The sequence below is a fragment of the Callithrix jacchus genome, chromosome 12, assembly GCF_049354715.1.
Source record: "Callithrix jacchus isolate 240 chromosome 12, calJac240_pri, whole genome shotgun sequence".
NCBI lineage: Eukaryota > Metazoa > Chordata > Mammalia > Primates > Cebidae > Callithrix > Callithrix jacchus.
This window is the reverse complement of record NC_133513.1, coordinates 94,771,512-94,779,345: the sequence shown is the minus strand read 5'-3', so window position 1 is coordinate 94,779,345 and position 7,834 is coordinate 94,771,512.

The following is a 7,834-nucleotide window of genomic DNA, read 5'->3' as shown; positions in this document are numbered from 1 at the left end:
TAGCTGACATTCTTACAGGTTGAATCACAGATTTCTAATTTACTGACTTTTTAGTTAATCTCAATTTGTGTGTTTTTGAGGGCCTCCCTTTAGTTTTTTTTTTTTTTTTTTTTGAGATGGAGTCTCACTCTGTTACCCAGGCTGCAGTGCAGTGGTGAAATCTTGGCTTTACTGCAGCCTCTGCTTCCTGGGTTCAAGTAATTAGCTGGGATTTCAGCTGTGTGCCACCATGCTTGGCTAATTTTTGTACTTTTAGTAGAGACAGGGTTTCACCATGATGGCCAGGCTGGTCTTAAACTCCTGACCTCATGTGATCTGCCTGCCTCAGCCTCCCAAAGTGCTGGGATTACAGGCATGAGCCAACATGCCCCTCCCTTTAGTTTCTTTGTGTCAACAAAGGAAGTTGAAATGAAAGTTCCTTTGTGTCAAGATTCCAACCTTTCCTCCAGTGTAGATAAATATTTTTTGTGTCCATACCCCAGCCAGGAATGATGGAGGAATGAGATGGAATGGACCCAAAGGTCACCATGAGGCAGATGGCACAAAGGATGACACGAACTTTCCGTGTGTTCCCACTCTTTGTTCTGCTCCTGGAGAGGTACCCACCAATGGTAGATTCCTCTCATCCTTTCTCTGGGTTACCATTATGTGGTGACCAAGCTTCACCATCCACAGGAGGAGTATCAGGCCTTTTCTTCCCTCATGACAAAGTGAAGGGAAGGGATATGTTGTCCAAGAAGCAGGAACTCAGGTTCAGCGTCCATTGTTTCATCATTTGTGTTCTCTGCTTCTGTCATCAAAGAATCATCTGCTCCTTGGGTCCTTGGGTTTCTTTGAGTCATCAGCATAAACATCTGATAAAAGCTGTGAGCCCACTATCTAGAAGAAAAAAAAATGCAAGAATTCCCATGCAGTTTTATATCTCTGAAGCTCATCTGTAGGTCTTTTTTTTTTGAGACGGAGATTTTTGTTCTTGTTACCCAGGCTGGAGTGCAATGGCGCAATCTCGGCTCACCGCAACCTCTACCTCCTGGGTTCAGGCAATGCTTCTGCCTCAGCCTCCTGAGTAGCTGGGATTACAGGCACGCGCCACTATGCCGCCCAGCTAATTTTTTGTATTTTTAGTAGAGACGGGGTTTCACCATGTTGACCAGGATGGTCTCCATCTCTTGACCTCGTGATCCACCCGCCTCAGCCTCCCAGAGTCCTGGGATTACAGGCGTAAGCCACCGCACCCAGCCCATCTGTGGGTCTTAAATTAAAACCCTGTGATCTAGGCCGGGTGTGGTAGCTCACGCCTGTAATCCCATCACTTTGGGAGGCCAAGGCAGGTGGATCACTTGAGGTCAGGAGTTCAAGACCAGCCTGGCCAACATGGTAAAACCCTATCTCTACTAAAAATGCAAAATTAGCTGGGTGTGGTGGTGCATGCCTGTAATACCAGCTACTTGGGAGGCTGAGGCCAGAGAATCACTTGAACCTCGGAGGCAGAGGTTGCCATGAGCTGAGATGGCACCACTGCACTCCAGCCTGAGCAACAGAGCAAGACTGTCTCAAAAAAACAAAAACAAAAAAGCCTGTGATCTAGTCTAACCATCAGTCTTCCATTTTATAGAAGAAAAAGGCCCAGAGAAGGGAGAAGACTTGCTTAAGGTCACTCAGTAAGTTTGTAGCAGGACTGAGACTAGACCCAATCCCTCCAGTCTCTGTCAAGCATGGCCTTGGGGCACAGTAAAGAGTTGCATGTGAAGGGTGGATGCTGAGCATGTCATGCATAATCCAAGCAAAGTAACACTGTGACCGGTTCTCCTGATGCCCTCTGCTTTTCCTTCATGGCACTTCTCATGGCACCATATACTTACTTGGGTAATTGTTTACTTGTCTTCTCCTATACATTGTAAGTTCCTGAGGGCTTCCTAAGTGCCTGGACTAGGGTTTTTTTTTCTTTACCATCTTATCCCTAGGGCCTGGCACATAATATGCCTTCAATAAATAATAGTGGATGAACGAACATGGTGAATGTATGTATATTACAGAGACAGTTTTTTTTTTGGTTTTTTTTTTTGACACCTGGTCTCACAATCTCAGTTTACTGCAATCTCCACCTCCCAGGCTCAGGTGATCCTCCCACTCAGCCTCCCAAGTAGCTGGGACCACAGGTGCATAACACCATGCCCGGCTAATTTTTTGTATTTTTGGTAGAGATGGGGTTTTACCATGTTGCTCAAGCTGGTCTTGAACTCCTGAGCTCAAGCGATTTGCCCACCTGGGCCTCCCAAAGTGCTGGGATTACAGGTATGAGCCACCATGCCTGGCCCAGTTTCCATTTTTTAAGGTAGATTCAAATTTAGTGGAACTGAAGCAGAGAATTGCTAGTAGGCTGAAAAGTGCCCCAGAGCCCAAGCCTACAGAGGGGATCCAGAAAAAAACAGGAGGTTGGCATTCAGATTGTTTTTTTGTTTGTTGATTTTTTGAGACAAAGTCTCCCTCTGTCACCCAGGCTGGAGTGCAGTGGAGTGATCTCGGCTTACTGCAACCTCTGCCTCTCGAGTTCAAGTGATTCTCCTGCCTTAGCCTCTGGGTAGCTGGAATTACAAGCACATGCCACCATGCCCAGCTAATTTTTGTATTTTTAGTAGAGACGGTTTTAGCATGTTGGTCAGGCTGGTCTTGAACTCCTGAGCTCAGGCAATCCAACAACCTCAGCTTCCCAAAGTGCTGGGATTACAGGTGCGAGCCACCGCACCAGCCTCAGATTATGTAGTCTTAACCATTGGTCGGGTTCTGAATGTCAGCTGCTCCGACTCAAAATACTCTCCTTTCTTGCTTTCCAGTATTTCTTTCTCTCCTGGTTTTCCTCATGCCCTTCTGGTGACCCCTTCTCTGCCCTCCCTTATAGACTCATCCCTCTCAATTTGAATTTTAAATTGTAGGCCCCACAGCTCAGACCTAAGCCTCTTTTCCAAACCACCCCTAATCCCATGGCTTTAAACACCATCACTATGCAGATATGTAGAGGCTCCTAAGTTCATATCCCCAGAACTCTCTCTTCTGAAATCCAAAACCTATCTATCCAATTGCCTTTTTTTTCTCTCTCTCTTTCTGTCACCCAGGCTGGAGTGCAGTGGAGCAATCATAGCTCACTGCAGCCCCAAACTCCTGGGCTCCAGCAATCCTCCCATCTCAGCCTCCAGAGTAACTGGGACTACAGGTGTGTGCCACTAACACCCTGCTAATGTTTTAATTTTTTGTAGAGATGGGGTCTCACTATGTTGCCTGGGCTGCCCTCGAACTCCTGGGCTCAAGTGATCCTCCTCTGTCTCAGCTTCCCAAAGTGCTAAGATTACAGGAAGGAGCCACCATGCCTAATCCAATTGCCTATTTGGTACATTAATGTGGACCTGTAATGGTTAAATTTAACATGTTCAAAATGGATTTTAGATTCATGCCTTCCCAGTCTTTCCCAACTCAGTAAACGACACCAACATCCATCTAGTTGTTGAAGTCAAAATTTAGAAGTCTTAGGCCAGGCACAGTGGCTCACGCCTGTAACCCCAGCACTTTGGGAGGCCAGGGTGGGCAGATAACGAGGTTGAAAGTTTGAGACCAGTTCTGCCAACTTAGTGAAACCCTGTCTCTACTAAAAATACAAAAAAATTAGCCGGGCGTGGTGGTGTGCGCCTATTATCCCAGCTACTTAGGAAGCTGAGGCAAGGAGAATCACTTGAACCTGGACGCAGAAGTTGCAGTGAGCTGAGATCGCACCACTGCACTCCAGCCTGGGCAACAGTGCATGACTCTGTCTCTATTATTTCTATTTATTTTCTTTCCTAGAATATACTCCAGGAGTGACTGTCTCAAAAAAAAAGAAAAAAAAATTAGAAGTCTTCATTTCTTCCTCTCCTTCATTCTCCCTCCACCCCCATTTAATGAATCACCAATTCCACCACCAAAGGTACACCACCTCTTTTTGTCTATGATGCTGTTTCCTGGACCAAGCCACCATCACTACTCACCTCAATTACTCCTTCCTATTTGTCCAACTGAAATAGTTCCTCCTTGTTGCAATTGGTTGGTTTCTTCCCTTCATAGGCCTTACCACAAATCGTGAGTTTGTTATTGTCTGGTTCTCCAAACAGAATGTAAAATTGGTGAGGGCAGGGCCCTATCTCATTCATTCCACAAATATTCATCATAGGTCTACTAAGCACTGGTTACTGTTGTAGGAGCTGGGGGTGGGTGGGGAGAGGTGTGGTATAGTGAGAAAGTGGATAGCAGTTATATGGCAAGAACTACTCTTCAAATTTGAGGGACACAAATGGGGCCGTCCTTCCCTATGAGACTGGACTATGGCAAGTAGGTGAAATTGTGGCTGCTGACTTGCTGGCAGTTGCCATGGGGCAAGATGAAGGCAAAGAGGAAATGTCATGGGACTAAGGACATCAGCCAGAATGACAGCCCCCAAATCTCCTGTCAATCTATAAGGAAGCAGCTGAGGGAAAATGAATACAAGTAGAGAGTTTATTATACGCTTGAGGATTGTAACCCAGGAGCATAGATTCAAGTGCCCTGAATAGACACTCTGATTACCAGCCATTACAAGCGGGTATTCATAGGGAAAGAAGAGGCAGTTCCTAGTTATTTACCAATAATTTACATTAAAATAACAAAAACTATTAATTGGCTTAATAATGCATACATTGTTAAACTATAGGGTGTATGTTAGAGTGTCCAGTACATTATTAGGTTAATTTATAGCTACTTGTGGCAACAGCAAGCATGTCAAGAGATGAATACATAGCTCACGTAAGATGTGATTCTGTCATTTTATTTTCTTTCTTAATTTTTTTTTTTGGCGACCAAGTCTTATTCTGTTGCCCCGGTTAGAGGGCAGTGAAACGATCTTGGCTCACTGCAACCACTGCCTTCCAGGTTCAAGTGATTCTACTGCCTCAGCCTCCCAAATAGCTGGGATTGCAGGTAGGCATCACTACACCCAGCTATTTTTTGTTGTTTTAGTAGAGATGGGGTTTCACCATGATGGCCAGGCTGTTCTTGAATTCCTGACCTTCTGCCTGCCTCAGCCTCCCAAAGTGCTGGGATTATAGGCATGAGCCACCAAGCCTGCCTGATTCTGTCATCTTAATGCCTTGCTGGGCATATTTATTTTTATTTATTTTTTTCTTTTAGAGGCAGGGTCTTGTTCTGTGGCTCAGGCTAGAGTGCAATGGTGAGATCCTAGCACTACAGGTGCACACCACTATGCCTGGCCTTTTTTTTTTTTGAGATGGAGTTTAGCTCTTGTTGCCCAGGCTGGAGTGCAAATGGCATGATCTCCGCTCACTGCAACCTCTGCCTTCCGGGTTCAAGCGATTCTCCTGCCTCAGCTGGGATCACAGGTATTTGCCACCATGCCTGGCTAATTTTGTATTTTTAGTAAAGGGTTTCTCCGTGTTGGTCAGGCTGGTCTTGAACTGCCAATCTCAGGTGATCTGCCCGCCTCGGCTTCCCAGAGTGCTGGGACTACAGACGTGAGCCACCATGCCCAACCTATTTTTATTTTTTTTATAGAGACAGGGTCTGGCACTATTGCCCAGGAAGGTCTCAAATGCTAACAGTATGCCCAGCCATCTGGGCCTGATAATTTAAGAGGACGCTCATTCCTCAGATAAAAATTCTTTTTGGCCAGGTGAAGTGGCACAGGTCTATAATCCCAATACTTTGGGAGGCTGAGACTGGAGGATCACCTGAGCCCAGGAGTTCAAGACCAGCTTGGGCAAGATGTTGAGACCACCACCCCCCCATCTCTACCAAAAATGAACAAGTTAAATGAGTGTGGTGGTGGGCTCTGGCCTATAGTCCCAGCTACTTGGGATGCTGATGTTGAGAGCCCAGGATTTGATACTTAAGCTATGATTGCACCAGCCTGGGTGGCAAAAGTGAGACCTCTTCTCTCTTTTGTGAGCCAGAGTCTCAATCTGTTGCCAGGCTGGAATGCAGTGGTGCGATCTCAGCTCATTGCAACCTCCACTTCCTGGGTTCAAGCAATTCTCCTGCCTCAGCCTCTTGAGTAGCTGGGATTACAGGTGCACATCACCAGCCTCAGCTACTTTTTGCATTTTTAATCGAGATAGGGTTTCACCATGTTGGCCAGGATGGTCTCAATATCCTGACCTTATGATCTGCCCGCCTTGGCCTCCCAAAGTGCTAGGATTACAGGCATGAGCTACATCGCCTGGCCAAAACCTCTTCTCTTAAAAAAAAATTTTTTTTTAAAGTTCTATTCTCAACCCCAACAGACCACAATATCCAGTGAAGCTGCTATGGCTCCTAACTCTCAGCACAGAAGGTCCCTTAAGAAAATACTTGGCCAGGCAGGTGGCTCATGCCTGTAATCCCAGCACTTTAGGAGGCCAAGGAAGGCAGATCACCCGAGGTTAGGAGTTCCAGACTAGCCTGGTTAACATGCTGAAACCCCATCCGTCTCTATTAAAAATACAAAAAATTAGCCAGGCATGGTGGCGGGTGCCTGTAGTCTCAGCTACTTGGGAGGTTGAGGCAGGAGAATAGCTTGAGCCCAGGAGGCAGAGGCTGCAGTGAGCCGAGATTGCACCATTGTGCTCCAGTCTGCCAGACAGAGTGAAACTCCGTCTCAAAAAAAAAAAAAAAAAAAAAAAAATTTAAGAAAATGCTTGCTCCTAAACCCTATCTCAACAATCCAGGACTGAAAGAAGTGGGATCATAAAAGTCCAGAAACTATAAGTTGGGCTCCGGCTAGAGGAAGTAAATATCAGACTGAAGTGTAAGATGGACAGTTCTAAGTCTTAATCATCAGAACGAGACTGAGATGTTCATTTCATGTTTATACCTCACAGGTTGAGACAGACTTCTCAAGCAACATAAATGTAAAGTGCATTAGGATAGGACTACAAGAGAGCTCTGAGAACATGCAGCAAGGTGACCCAAACCCATTAGGGAAGGCTTCCCAAGGGATCTCATGCCCCACTGCACACATCGCCCGCTCCCCATTCCCAAACGAGCCAGGCTTTTCATGCCTCCCTAACTTCGGACTCTGTTGTTTGTTCCACTTGCCTGAAGTGCTGTCTTCCCTCCCCTCCTGCTCAATCAGGCTAACTTCATATTCTTTATACTCCAGCTGATAAGTGAAGCCATGCCCACGGCCTCTCCCCAAAGGAGGAGAAGTATCACCTATTCTGAGCTTCAAAGCTCTTGGGGACACCTTATGGGAACTGTGAGCTCATAGTGTTCCTACAGCCCAGCATGAGGCAAGCTCAATGGATGTCTACTGAATGAAGGAATGAACGAATGATTGCATTTTAAATGGAATTAGGGGAAAATGATTCAAGACAGAGGAGTGAGCTGAGCTCCTTAGAATGGTGTCTTACGGAAACAAGCTTGGGTCAGGCAGATGTAATTAGCCCACCTATTATAAGAATCTCCATAGAAAATAGGTCAGTTCTTTCCTATCGCTTTAAGAACGCGAGGCCACGGTTCCGCGCCTGCGCACTGAAAGCGTAAACGCCTCTCCTTTTCACCTTCCCCCCCGCTTCTCCCTAAAGCCCCAGGCGGCCGCAGCCTCCTCCTGTACTCCCCTCCTTCAGGTGGGGTAATGGTCCGTCCCAGGGAGCTAGGCTTGTTCCGGAGGGTGGCAAGCAGAAATGGTACGCTCCACTGCCTTCATTACTTTCCGCTTTTCGCGTTTCCTCTGTTCTATTTCCCCCTACCGAAAGAAGCTTAATAGGCTGGCCCCAAAGAAGGCGGGGGAGCCGGGCGGAGGGGACCGGTCTGAGCCGGTCTGCAGCGCAAGCGCAGT